Genomic DNA, 10,789 nt, shown 5'->3' on the forward strand with positions numbered 1-10,789 from the left:
GACAAAAGTGTTATCCAAATTTTGCTGCGGTAGAGAGCAGGCAGATGACCATCGGGATACCTCACCTAATTAGGGCTGTCATAAGAAAAAAATACGCAAGCTGCTCTTTGGAAACACGCTGGTGGCAGGAATATAGTGACGTACGTTACACAAGCCTGCCAAAGGCTCTGGCACGCCAAGCCTACGTTATGCAGCTGAAGCTCCTTAATTTGAACTTCAATAATACGAATTAAAAAATAAGTGGAACGGTTGTAGTCCCACCAAGCACCACTATGTATTCAACAGCCCTTCAATTGGAACGTCAGTACGTTCTCCTTCGTATAATTCAAAGTACGTGCCACAGAAATGACTGTTTCGCGCTCCCGCTGGCTATTGTCATGAAGCCAAAGACGACGCAGTTGTTTTCCAGGAAAACAAGTTTACTGCAGCGAACTTGTGCTCCCCTAACCTCTAAAAGAATACACAGGCGGCCAAGGAGCAGTCAAGAAAGTGACGTCCGCAGACGAGCGTCAGCGAGTCAAATGCTGCGGCGTCTGCTTTGCGGGCATATATTACTCGGCGCGAGGGTTTCTCGAACAGTCGAATCGCATCCAGAACACTGTAGATCGAAGAAGATTATTCTGGGCTGGTGACGTTAGTTCGAAACACTCTCCCTACCAAAGGAGATAAGACATGCGGTATAAAGAATGAAACATGCGCTTCACTTGGCCTACAGATAACAGATAACATCGCCCGGCGCTGCCTGTCGGCAGAAAAAATCAAACAAACCCAAAACATTGTTCGTGGCAATACCTTCGCCTCTAAGAGGGCATCTACCCGATTCTAAAATAAAAGACACTCCGAACAAACAACAAAAATGTCCATCATTTTGCGTAGTAAGGTTTCAGGCGAACCACGTGGACGACTTCGGGTCGCGTGCGTCGCGGTGATGTTCCGGAATCACCATCGGAGATCACCTAGTAGGAAAGTTGGCCAACACGTAGATTCTGGTAGTGTCCGAAATATCGTCGTAGAATCTTCTCACTGAGTGCGAGTCATCAGATGGGAATCAAAACCCACACACGATCCCCTTGGTGGTACTCGGCGTCTCGGCGTCAGAGGTTGTAGCTGCCGGCATCTACCAGCTGCTGGTTCGTTATACGAACTCGAGCGAGCTGGCGCGCATCCACCGCCCGCTGAAGCTATCCTTGGACGTGGGCGTTGAGGTCGTCCTCCTAAACATGCGGAAGCATGGCGTCAAGCATCGTACTCGGCCGTCTTTCGTAGACAAGCTCAAACGGTGTCATCTGCGTAGTTTCCTGAATCGCCGTGTTGTATGCAAACGTTACATTTGGGAGGACTTCGTCCCAAGTCATAAGTTCAATGTCGACGTACATAGACCGCATATCCGCGATCGTCTTGTTCAGACGTTCCATTAGTGCGTTCGTTTGGGGGTGGTATGCCGTCGTTCTTCGGTGATCCGTGTTGCTGTAGCGTAAAATTTCTTGCATGAGCTCCGCAGTGAAGGCCATTCCGCGGTCCGTGATTAGGACTTCAGGGGCTCCATGTCCCAGCCCAACATTGTTTATGAAGAACTTGGCGACTTCTTGTGCAGTCCCCCTCGGAAGAGCGGCGGTCTCTGCGTGGCGCGTCTTCTAGTCTGTTACAGCGACAATCCACTTATCGGATCACGACATAGCCAAGAGTATAAGAAGGTATATTCCAATTTGTTCGAAGGCCTTGATGGGACGGAGATCCGCTGCAGAAGTCCGGCGTGTCTCCTCGGTGGCGTTTTTGTGGCTGGCAGTCATGGCAGCTCCGAAGGTAGTGAGTGACGTCGGGTGTAAAAGGGGGCCAGTAGTACTTCATCTTGATTTTTTCAATTGTGCGAGCTCTGCCGAGAGTTCCGGAAGACGGATCGTCGTGGCATGCTCCCAAAGGTTTGTCACAAAGGTCTGATGGGATGGCAAGAAGGTAATTCGTTCTCAATCCGGGGCTGAAATTCGTCTTCACGAGGATGGAGGTTTTCAGGCTGAATGCTGGAGAGTTCCGTTTGAACGCTCTAGGCACGGCGACGTTGCGTCCTTCAAGGTAGTCGATCATGATGCGTGAGTCTGGGTCGGCCCGCTGCTGGGCGGCTAGATCACTCTCCGTCACGAGTACGAAGAACGCGATGTCTTCCTCGGAGTGTTGTGGTGGCGAGTCGATGGGGGCGCGGGACAGGCAGTCGATGTCGGAGTGTTGCGTGCCGGATTTATAGACGATTCTAAAGTCAATATCTTGCAGGTGCACGCTGCACTGCCCTAGATGGCTAGAAGGGTCCTTCTAATTGGCGAGCCAACACAGTGGTGGTCTGTCATAACATTGAATGGTCTACCATGCACCTATGGACGAAATTTTGAAATGGCCCATATCATTGCGAGCAACTCTTTCTCAGAGGCCGAGTAGTTTTTCTCCTCCTTCGACAGACCACGGCTGGCATAGGCATTTGTCGTTTCGCAACCAGTTTGCTTTTGGACGAGGACGGCACCCAAGCCTATAATCACTGTCGTCTGTGCGCATTTCCGTTTCGGCGTTTTTGGCGAGATGAGCGAGCACGGGTGGGCTTTGCAGGCGTTGTTGCAGCTAGCAGAATGGGTTTTTTTTGGGCGTTTTCCTAGCTGAAAGGGGTGCTATTATTCGTCAAACGCGTGAGTGGCTCCGCAATCTGTGCCAATTTTGCGACGAAGCGCCGTTAGTATGCGCACAGTCCGAAAACTCTTCGCACGTGCGACGTTTGCGACGAAGCTCCGGTAGTATGCGCACAGTAAAAAAAAAACCGTCGCACGCCCTTCTTGTCTTTAGGTGTTGCTATGTTCGCTATAGCTGAAGTTTTCGCCGGGTCAGGCAGGACTCCGGCGCCGTTGATGACATGGCCCAAATCTTGAGTTCCTCGTATGCGAAGCGACACTTTTCAGGCTTTAGGGTTAGCTCCGACGAGCGAATAGCCTCGAGTACAGACTCGAACCATGCAAGGTGTTTCTCGAAAGTTCGGGAAAATACCTTAACTTCATCAGTGTATACAAGACAGGTATGCCCCTTCAGGCCAGATAGCATGGTGTCTATGACTCTTTTAAACGTTGCTCGTGACGTGCACAAATCTAACGGCATAACTTGAACTCGTTAAGGCCGTCCGGGGTTACTAATGCAGTTTTAGCTCGGTCTCTCTCGTCCACTTCGAATTGCCAGTACCCTGTCTTTAGATCCATTGATGAGAAGGATTTCGCGTGGCAGAGGTGGTCGAGGGCGTCGTCAATTCGTGGCAGGGGGTACACGCCCTTTTTGGTCATTTTGTTCAGTCGCCGTTAGCCAAAGCAAAACCTGATGTGCCGTCTTTTTTCTTCACGAGTGTGACTGGCTCAGCCCAGGGTCATTTCGGTGGCTCTACAATGTCGTCGCTGAGCGTGTCTACCACTTTGCGCCCGGATGGCTTCACGCTCGCGTGAAGACACGTGGTACAGTGACGGTCGGCTAGATCGGGCTCCATCTTTGGTTATATTTCGGTGCTTGACTAGAGGAGTCTGACGTAATTTTGAGTTGGAGAACAACACTCGCTGTAGCGGGCGCAGCAAAGACAGTAATTTGTTACGTTCTTTTTGCGGTAGCACCGCATTCACGTCGAAAATATGCGCAAGCTTGACGGCATCTTCGGGTGTACGTTCAAAGTCTGCGACCGCGATCACGGCACTCGCTTCTTGCGTTTCTTAAAGGAACGCAATTACAGCGCCCGTTTTTTAATGCTGCTACCCTCGGTGAAACTAGCGACCAAAATGTGGTTTATTGGCGTTGCTTAAAGGGCGCAATGCCTCTTGCGACAGGGACACCGCGGTCGAGAAGCAACCTGTGGTCAGTCGGTACGGTAGCGTCGACGTCAGGAGCAGCATTTTCACAGTAGACGGTGATCATCAAGCTTGCGCGGAGTGGCAGGTTGACATGGTCATCGGCGATCCTTACAGCAGCGCGGAATTCGGGGTTCGGTTCCGGCGTCATGGAAAGATCGGAGGAAGCCGTTACCGACTTGTTCTGTAGATGAATTATTGCACCGTTGTCCGTCAGAAAGTCAATTCGAAATATTAGTCGCGGGAGGAGTTAGGCAAAATGACGAACGCGGCAGTGTACGTTGTGCTGGCTATGGTGATGTGCGAGGTGCACCTTCCACTTGACGTTATGAGATGGCCTTCTGCTGTGCGTATGTGCAACCCGTCCGATCTTGTCGTAAGTTTCTTCAGCTTAGACGCTAATGATCCGCTTATTACTGAGCAGTCGGCCCCCATGTCTATGAGGGCGACTACATCAAAGCCGTTGATGGACAACTGTTCGCCGGACGCCGCCTTCCTTGAGTTCCAGGTGCGTCAAGGCGTCGTGTCTCGGCTTGTACGTGTCGACAGTCGGGAACTATGCATCGTCGTTATCGTCGGCTTCTCATCAGCAGGCCCGGTCATGTCGGGTACGCGTCGCACCATTGGGCTGTCATCGCGTTCTGGAGTCACGTCAGGGTAAGATCGTGTCGTGAGGTGGAGGGCACGGTGTTCGGTGCGTGCTAGCGTTGTTGGAGGGTTTTCGTCTTTCAGCCATTGTGCAACTTCATTTCCAGAAGTTGCTACATTTATTTTCCCCCCGTGGGATGGTGGACCATCCACGTGAGAAGTCAGCAGTGCTACGGCGGTTCGGCGACTGGTATGGTAAGGCGACGGCGAATGGTTGAAAAGCGCTGGACCTTGGTTGGTGTTGGACAGGTATTCTTCCATCTCAGTAGGGCGCTGGCCGGGTAGAGGGCGAGGTGCGTCGTCAAAGAATCCTCGCAAACCGAGTCTCTTGTAAGGGCAGTGATGGTAGATGTTGTCGGCCTCTCCGCAGTGGAAGCACAGCGGGAGTTTATCGGGAGTTCGCCAGACGTCAGTCTTCCTCGGCGTCTGGTATTGAACTACAGGGGGTCGCGCGGACGATAGTGGATGGCGGTATGGCTGGGCCTCTTGACGACGGGTTGGAGCCGCGCGGGGTCGACGAAGAGCTGTGGAGTAGGTTATCGCTTGCGGTTCGTGGGGGGCTTCGGATGCCGTAGAAGTTCCCAGTGCATGCTAAGCCTCTTCGGGGATGACGACAGTCAGGTGAAGCCAGTTGAGGTTGCGGCGTCGTTGGACAAAACTTTCGCAGTTCCTCCCTCACCCCTGCACGGATGGTCTCGCGCCGTGTGTCGGATTTAACAGCCCCGCACCGATCGTCTCGGAAATAAGCGCATTGACCGGGCCATCGTACTGCCACATTCGAACTTCCAGCGTCTTCTCCATCGCGGCCATCTAAGACGCGAATTCGGCCACCATTTAGGATGGTTGCGGCCATGGCAAGCAAAAATCTCTTTATTTACCCCTCGCAGGAGAAACCTTAGTTTTTTACTTGTCATTTGGGGATCCGCACGTCGAGACAATCTCTTCATCTCCTCAACAAAGATCCCTACCCTTTCGTTGGGGTGTTGTGCGTGCGTTTCGAGCATAAGAGGGGCTCGTTCCTTCCGCACGAGAACGTTTTCAGGAAGTCGCTCTTGAAGAGAGTCCAGTCAGTCAGAGAGCTTCCATGGTTTGCGAACCAAGTTCGAGCTGCATCCTCCAAATAGGACACATGACGAAACGTATCTTCGTCGTCCCATCTCTTAAAAATCCGAATACGCTCCACTTTCTCCAACCAGTCCTCAGGGTCTTCAGCGGGAGATCCGCGGAACCAAGGTACTTCCCGGAGCTGTGCAGGGCAATGGGGCGCGTGGCTTCATGAACCATGATGTCGGTTGCGGCGGTCATACTCCTCGTTCTTTCTAGTAGACGACCAAACTTGGCCGGTAAACCTTGAAGTCGGCGGCTTGCACAGCTTGGTTTGTCATGAACCATGTTTTGGGTTGCGTTGTCGGATTACAGAGGGCGTAAGGAGCATAGAGGGTGCGTACCCAGCACCTCCACCAGACTTCACGAAGGCAAAGACGACGCAATTGTCTTCAGGGAAAACAACTTTACTGGAGTGAACTTGTGCTCCCCTAACAACGAAAAGAATACACAGGCGCCGAAGCAGAAGTGAACAAAGTGACGTGCGCCGGCGAGCGTCGGTATGTCGAATGCGGCGGCATCGGCTATGCAGGCATTTATTACTACGCGGGCATTTATTACCCAAACATGATGGTTGGCACTATTCACGTGGCTGTGAGTAACAAAAAAAGGTGGTAAAACGGGATAAAATTGATATAATGTCCCAATGGCGGCCGTTTTGGAAGATTTAATGTTTAGACGTAGATGTAGACGTTACTCCAGTGTTATGAGGTGCCCTCACACATACAGACATTACATATAAGGTCAAGAGGGCAGATCTAGTCGCTACCTGTGACGACTAAAAAGTGGAGTACGAAGGAGCAGTGTGGCCGTCCGCCACAAACTCAAGACCGGATTAAATGCCGCTCGCCTCTTGTTGGGCTTTTCAGAAGACTAAGCAGCTCCTTTGGCTGCATTTTCTTGTAACGGTAATAAGGGGCTGGATGTCCGTTTCGTGGGCAGAAAGCAGACTGCAATCTCGGACGTTTAAAACAATAAAATTGTAACGTGAATTGAATTGAATGGAATTTATTTTGATCACAACTTGTACACGTGTTGTACAACAGGTGTGAGGGCAAAGTGGGAAAAAAAGCTGCTTGACGGCAGCTCGACGCAGCCCCACCCTCCTGTGTTCTACAAACGACTGTTCCGAATGTTCTCCAAACACTGTGTACTGTAGTTCCTTGCTTTTATTAGTTGAAAGTTTCAATTATTTGAACTGAAATGGCGTCGCTTTACGGTTCGAATGAACGAGTTTATGCTTTATACATTTATGCGGCTGAAAACCCACACCATATGCAAACTACAAAAGGACTAATTCCTGTTTTGAGGGAGCTATACATCATAATCGAAACAAAAATGGCTGGAGTAATAAACAACCAGCCAGTACCAGTCACTGCCCTGCAGTTTGCTCGGCTGCAATAAATCTATGCAGCCATACTCCTTCTCCGTGCATGGAAATACCCAATTATTTACACATGCAGCAGCTTTCCTTACTTCAAATTCGTGAAATTATACGAAAAGAGCGTTACCTCTGCAAATAGGGTTCTCGTTTGTTCCGCCAAAAAGTAATCGTGTCATTTTTAGTGAACTCAGCCCTGTACTTTCTTGTCCGTTTGCATTAAAAAAATAATCCCAAACTTAGTGCATACCAATAACAGGTCGCATTTGGGTTTTTCATTCGATAAATTCCTTTTAGAGAAAATTGAAGCTTCCGGTTAATTGCAATAACTTATACAAACATTTCTTAAATTCACATTTCTGTATCTGTACCTTCATGTATTGAGCGCTGTTGCTGCTAGCCAAATTTTCCTCTATAGAATGCTTAACACTCCTTTTTTCTTTATGTCTCTGCAGGTAATTTCCAGCAAGCCTACTGATTCCTGCTTCTGGCTACTCGGAGCTAGTGCTAGGCACTTTACTCAATTTCTAAAGTGCAATGGCAAATAAAGTCGCATTTCACTATTTTGTAAAACGTTAAAAACCACCGAAAATAAAACGACACTACTACGGCTTCGTGTATTGTGACAGACGCTGCACCCACGTTGCAGAGACCTGTTGCTGGGTGACAATAAATTAGAGTTCTTATGTATGTGAAACTAATTGGGTTCGTAAAATTGTCAAAGTTTTCAATCATTGAACAGTCGTTACCAGAATTGCTCTGAGAAAAAAAAGCTTCTGCCTGCGTAGCGATTTTCATATTGAATATTAAAAAATATCACTTTGGTGTTAAACTGCGGCCCCCTGCTTGAGAAAAAGGAAATACTCGGCGTGCTAAGGTCGCCCTGGATAGTAGTTGTAACACAGCAGAAGTACATTGCACTGACGCCATGTAACAAATGACGTTATACACCCTGGGTAAATATGCAGTGTTTGAGTCATTTGCTCTATGTGACCCATATTTGCCACACATAACCCGACTTACGGGAAAACACGAGCATAATTCTAGCCAGAAAGTCCTACATAAGTTTTTAGTTGATAACATTTATGGTTGATGGTTATGCTTGACTTGCTCCAAGTGAAATTTATACACTCTTAGGCAAAAAGGACTAAAACAGGGACTAAAATACAGCCGTTAGTCTTCGCGGGCGACCGTTCATCTTCAAGGGGAGTATCTGCGGCAGAGTACGTGCCGTGTGCATAAATGCGGACTAACTGTTCGTCCCCGCCGATCTATAAGGAGTAACGGGAAGACCAAACGCATGCAGTTAGTCTTTCTGCTGCGTCGTTAATCCCCTAATGGCGTCGTCGTTGCCCTTTCGCGCATATGTCTCCGAGCAGTTTTATATTTCCACAACACAAGCCATTGCAGCCACTGGGTGCTTTAGATGGTGCCACCGGAGAAAATATTGATGTTAGTTATAAGAAAATCGCCCAGGGTTAGTAGAGCGGCGGTTAATGGCAAGGAGCGGCGAACCGCGATTGCCATACGCTTCTCGGCGAGGTTTTGTTGATACGCTGTGTTGCATACGATTCGTGCGAGGTAAAAACGGCCAATGAAAGCTTTCAAGCGCCTTAACAGTAACGCAAAAATTAGTGACAATAGCAAAAGTGGATTCCTGAGCCTAATGAATATGTATGTGTTTAACAGACGAGAAAAAACGCATGTTGCTGATGACAACTGCAAAACAAAATAGCTCGCTACAGGTAAGCGTCTCGAAGTTATCTTTTACACTCGGTACATAATTGCCTTGGGCACCAAAGTTATGACAATGCTGCAACTGCTGTAAAACCCGCTTGCATTTCCCAGTCGCAATCGTCTAGCGACGCAAATTTGAAGAATTCAGGCTAAGCAACACCGAATTCGCTTTCGCCGATGCAGGAGAATATGACATGTTTCCTTATTCTGACACTCACACAGACGACACCTTTCACATACGTTACATAGAGCACTTAACATATGTATCGAACACTAAGAAAGCACTTAGCTTGCGCTAATTTGTGCGGAAACAAATGAGTCGTCCGATCACCCAGCCACCTATCTCAACAAGGCGACGACGAGTTGATTGTTATTTACGAGAAAAACTATGGTTGTGAGGCTCTACTTCGAATCGAACTGAGAAATAGTCTCTAAACCTAGCAAAGCGCTAAGCGCAAGGCGCAAAACGCGGTCACGTTCGCTTGCACAGATAGAAATTCGGGCACTAGTTGCAATGGATCTGTTGCGTTATGCACAGAACTACATGCTATACACTTGAGTATTATCAGAGTCCTTCAATGCTTTGCAAAGCATTGAAGGACTCTGGTATTATCTACAGCTGCAACCACCTGTCGGCGTGGTCCAGCGGATAGCGCGTCTGGTTCCTTGTGTGTATTCCCGGGCGTCAGGGGTTCGATCCCTGCCGGTTCCGGAATTTTTTTCTTTTCTGCACTCTACGCAGTTCGTCCTTGGGGAGTATTGGAACGGACCATCCGGGTGGGGGACTAACCGTTCGTCCCCTCGCAGTTAGTCCCCAAAGGGACTAATGATTGTGGCAGAGGCCGTTAGTCCCCGAAAGGACGAACTTTTAGTCCTTTTTGCCTTAGAATGTGGGCACTTAAGCAATCTACCCGTAAATGATCTTGACGACGCTTCGCTGTCGTCAGGATCATTATGAGCAGCAGCGCACTCACATCACGATACCAGTGCCCATTGGGATTGCTACTGTGTTCTTCACCACTGGCAGGGCAACTTCTTCCATACCCCTGTAATGGAGAGTGGGATTTGTGGAAGGCGTGGGGATTCGTCGTTCGCCGATGGAGGATTACCCGCAAAATTCCAGGGGCGTAATCCAGCACTTGTTTTCTCTGTGTGCTCTTACCGCAGCAACTTTGCGTGGAGAGATTGCTGGGGCGATTGGGTAGGAGAAAATCCAGGATGCTATAGGCTTGCAGCTAATGTATAAACTTTAGATAATAAACGCATAGCAACGGCAATTCAGCTCACGGTAATCACATGCCCTGTTATCACACCTGTGAATGCCGATGTTGCGGCAATAATCACGGATGACTGATTCATCAGGTCGGATGTATCGCGTGAGATTCATGCCTCAAATGTCTGCACTTGAAGCACTGGTTAGAGCTTCCGTGTGTTTTTATGATTTAGATTTATCATAATTTTACGGTATTCTGGGGCTGGCTACCGTATATTCTGTGAGAGTAGTGACTAGTTGACATTCCGTGATACCCACATCAACAAAAATAACAAGAAACCACCCAGAGAAACAAGCAGCGCATGTGTGGGTCTATTTCTCTGTCCTTTGGTTTTTGCGCTGTGAGGATGGAGAGATATTTTGAGTTTGAGAAGTGTAAAGCACACAATTTTTCAAATCTCAGACGAGCAAACCCTGTATATTATGCTAACGAATTGGAAGCAGGAGGTTTCGCCGCTGACTAGCTGACCGTCGACTGTGTGAGGAAAGATGATGACACGCAGAGAAAAGAAAAAGTGACATGTTAGAAAAAATGACACGCAAATAAAAACAAAGTAAGTATACAAACCAATAAAAATTTGTTGGATCCTTCGAACTTTCTAAGAATGTGAATACAAAAGCATAATTAGACTTTCTATGGATCTGCTCTTAAATTTCACGTGATTTGTTTCCGCGCCCTGCATTACTTGACTAGCTTACTAGAGAGCACACTTCGAAGCTTGTTACACTCCCTAGCCATCACAAGGAGTATCTTTAGCTCGTTCTCCTCGCTAGTCGTCGCCAGGAACA

At 48.6% G+C, this 10,789-nt stretch overlaps 1 protein-coding gene across 3 annotated transcripts in view; it reads left to right on the forward strand.

Moving 5' to 3' along the window:
- The window catches only part of LOC144150949 (uncharacterized), a 63,577-nt gene extending 55,947 nt beyond the window's left edge, over window positions 1-7,630 (forward strand). Inside the window, exon 11 of one of the 3 annotated variants that reach the window (XM_077682255.1) lies at window positions 7,446-7,630. The gene's annotated coding sequence lies outside the window, so the exon portion shown is untranslated. The remainder of the gene's footprint in view (window positions 1-7,445) is intronic. The other 2 variants (XM_077682254.1, XM_077682253.1) reach the window with 2 other exon arrangements.
- Window positions 7,631-10,789: the final 3,159 nt, after the last annotated feature.

The sequence above is a fragment of the Haemaphysalis longicornis genome, unplaced genomic scaffold (genome assembly GCF_048455015.1).
Source record: "Haemaphysalis longicornis isolate Haplotype H1 unplaced genomic scaffold, Haemaphysalis longicornis Haplotype H1 scaffold_81, whole genome shotgun sequence".
NCBI lineage: Eukaryota > Metazoa > Arthropoda > Arachnida > Ixodida > Ixodidae > Haemaphysalis > Haemaphysalis longicornis.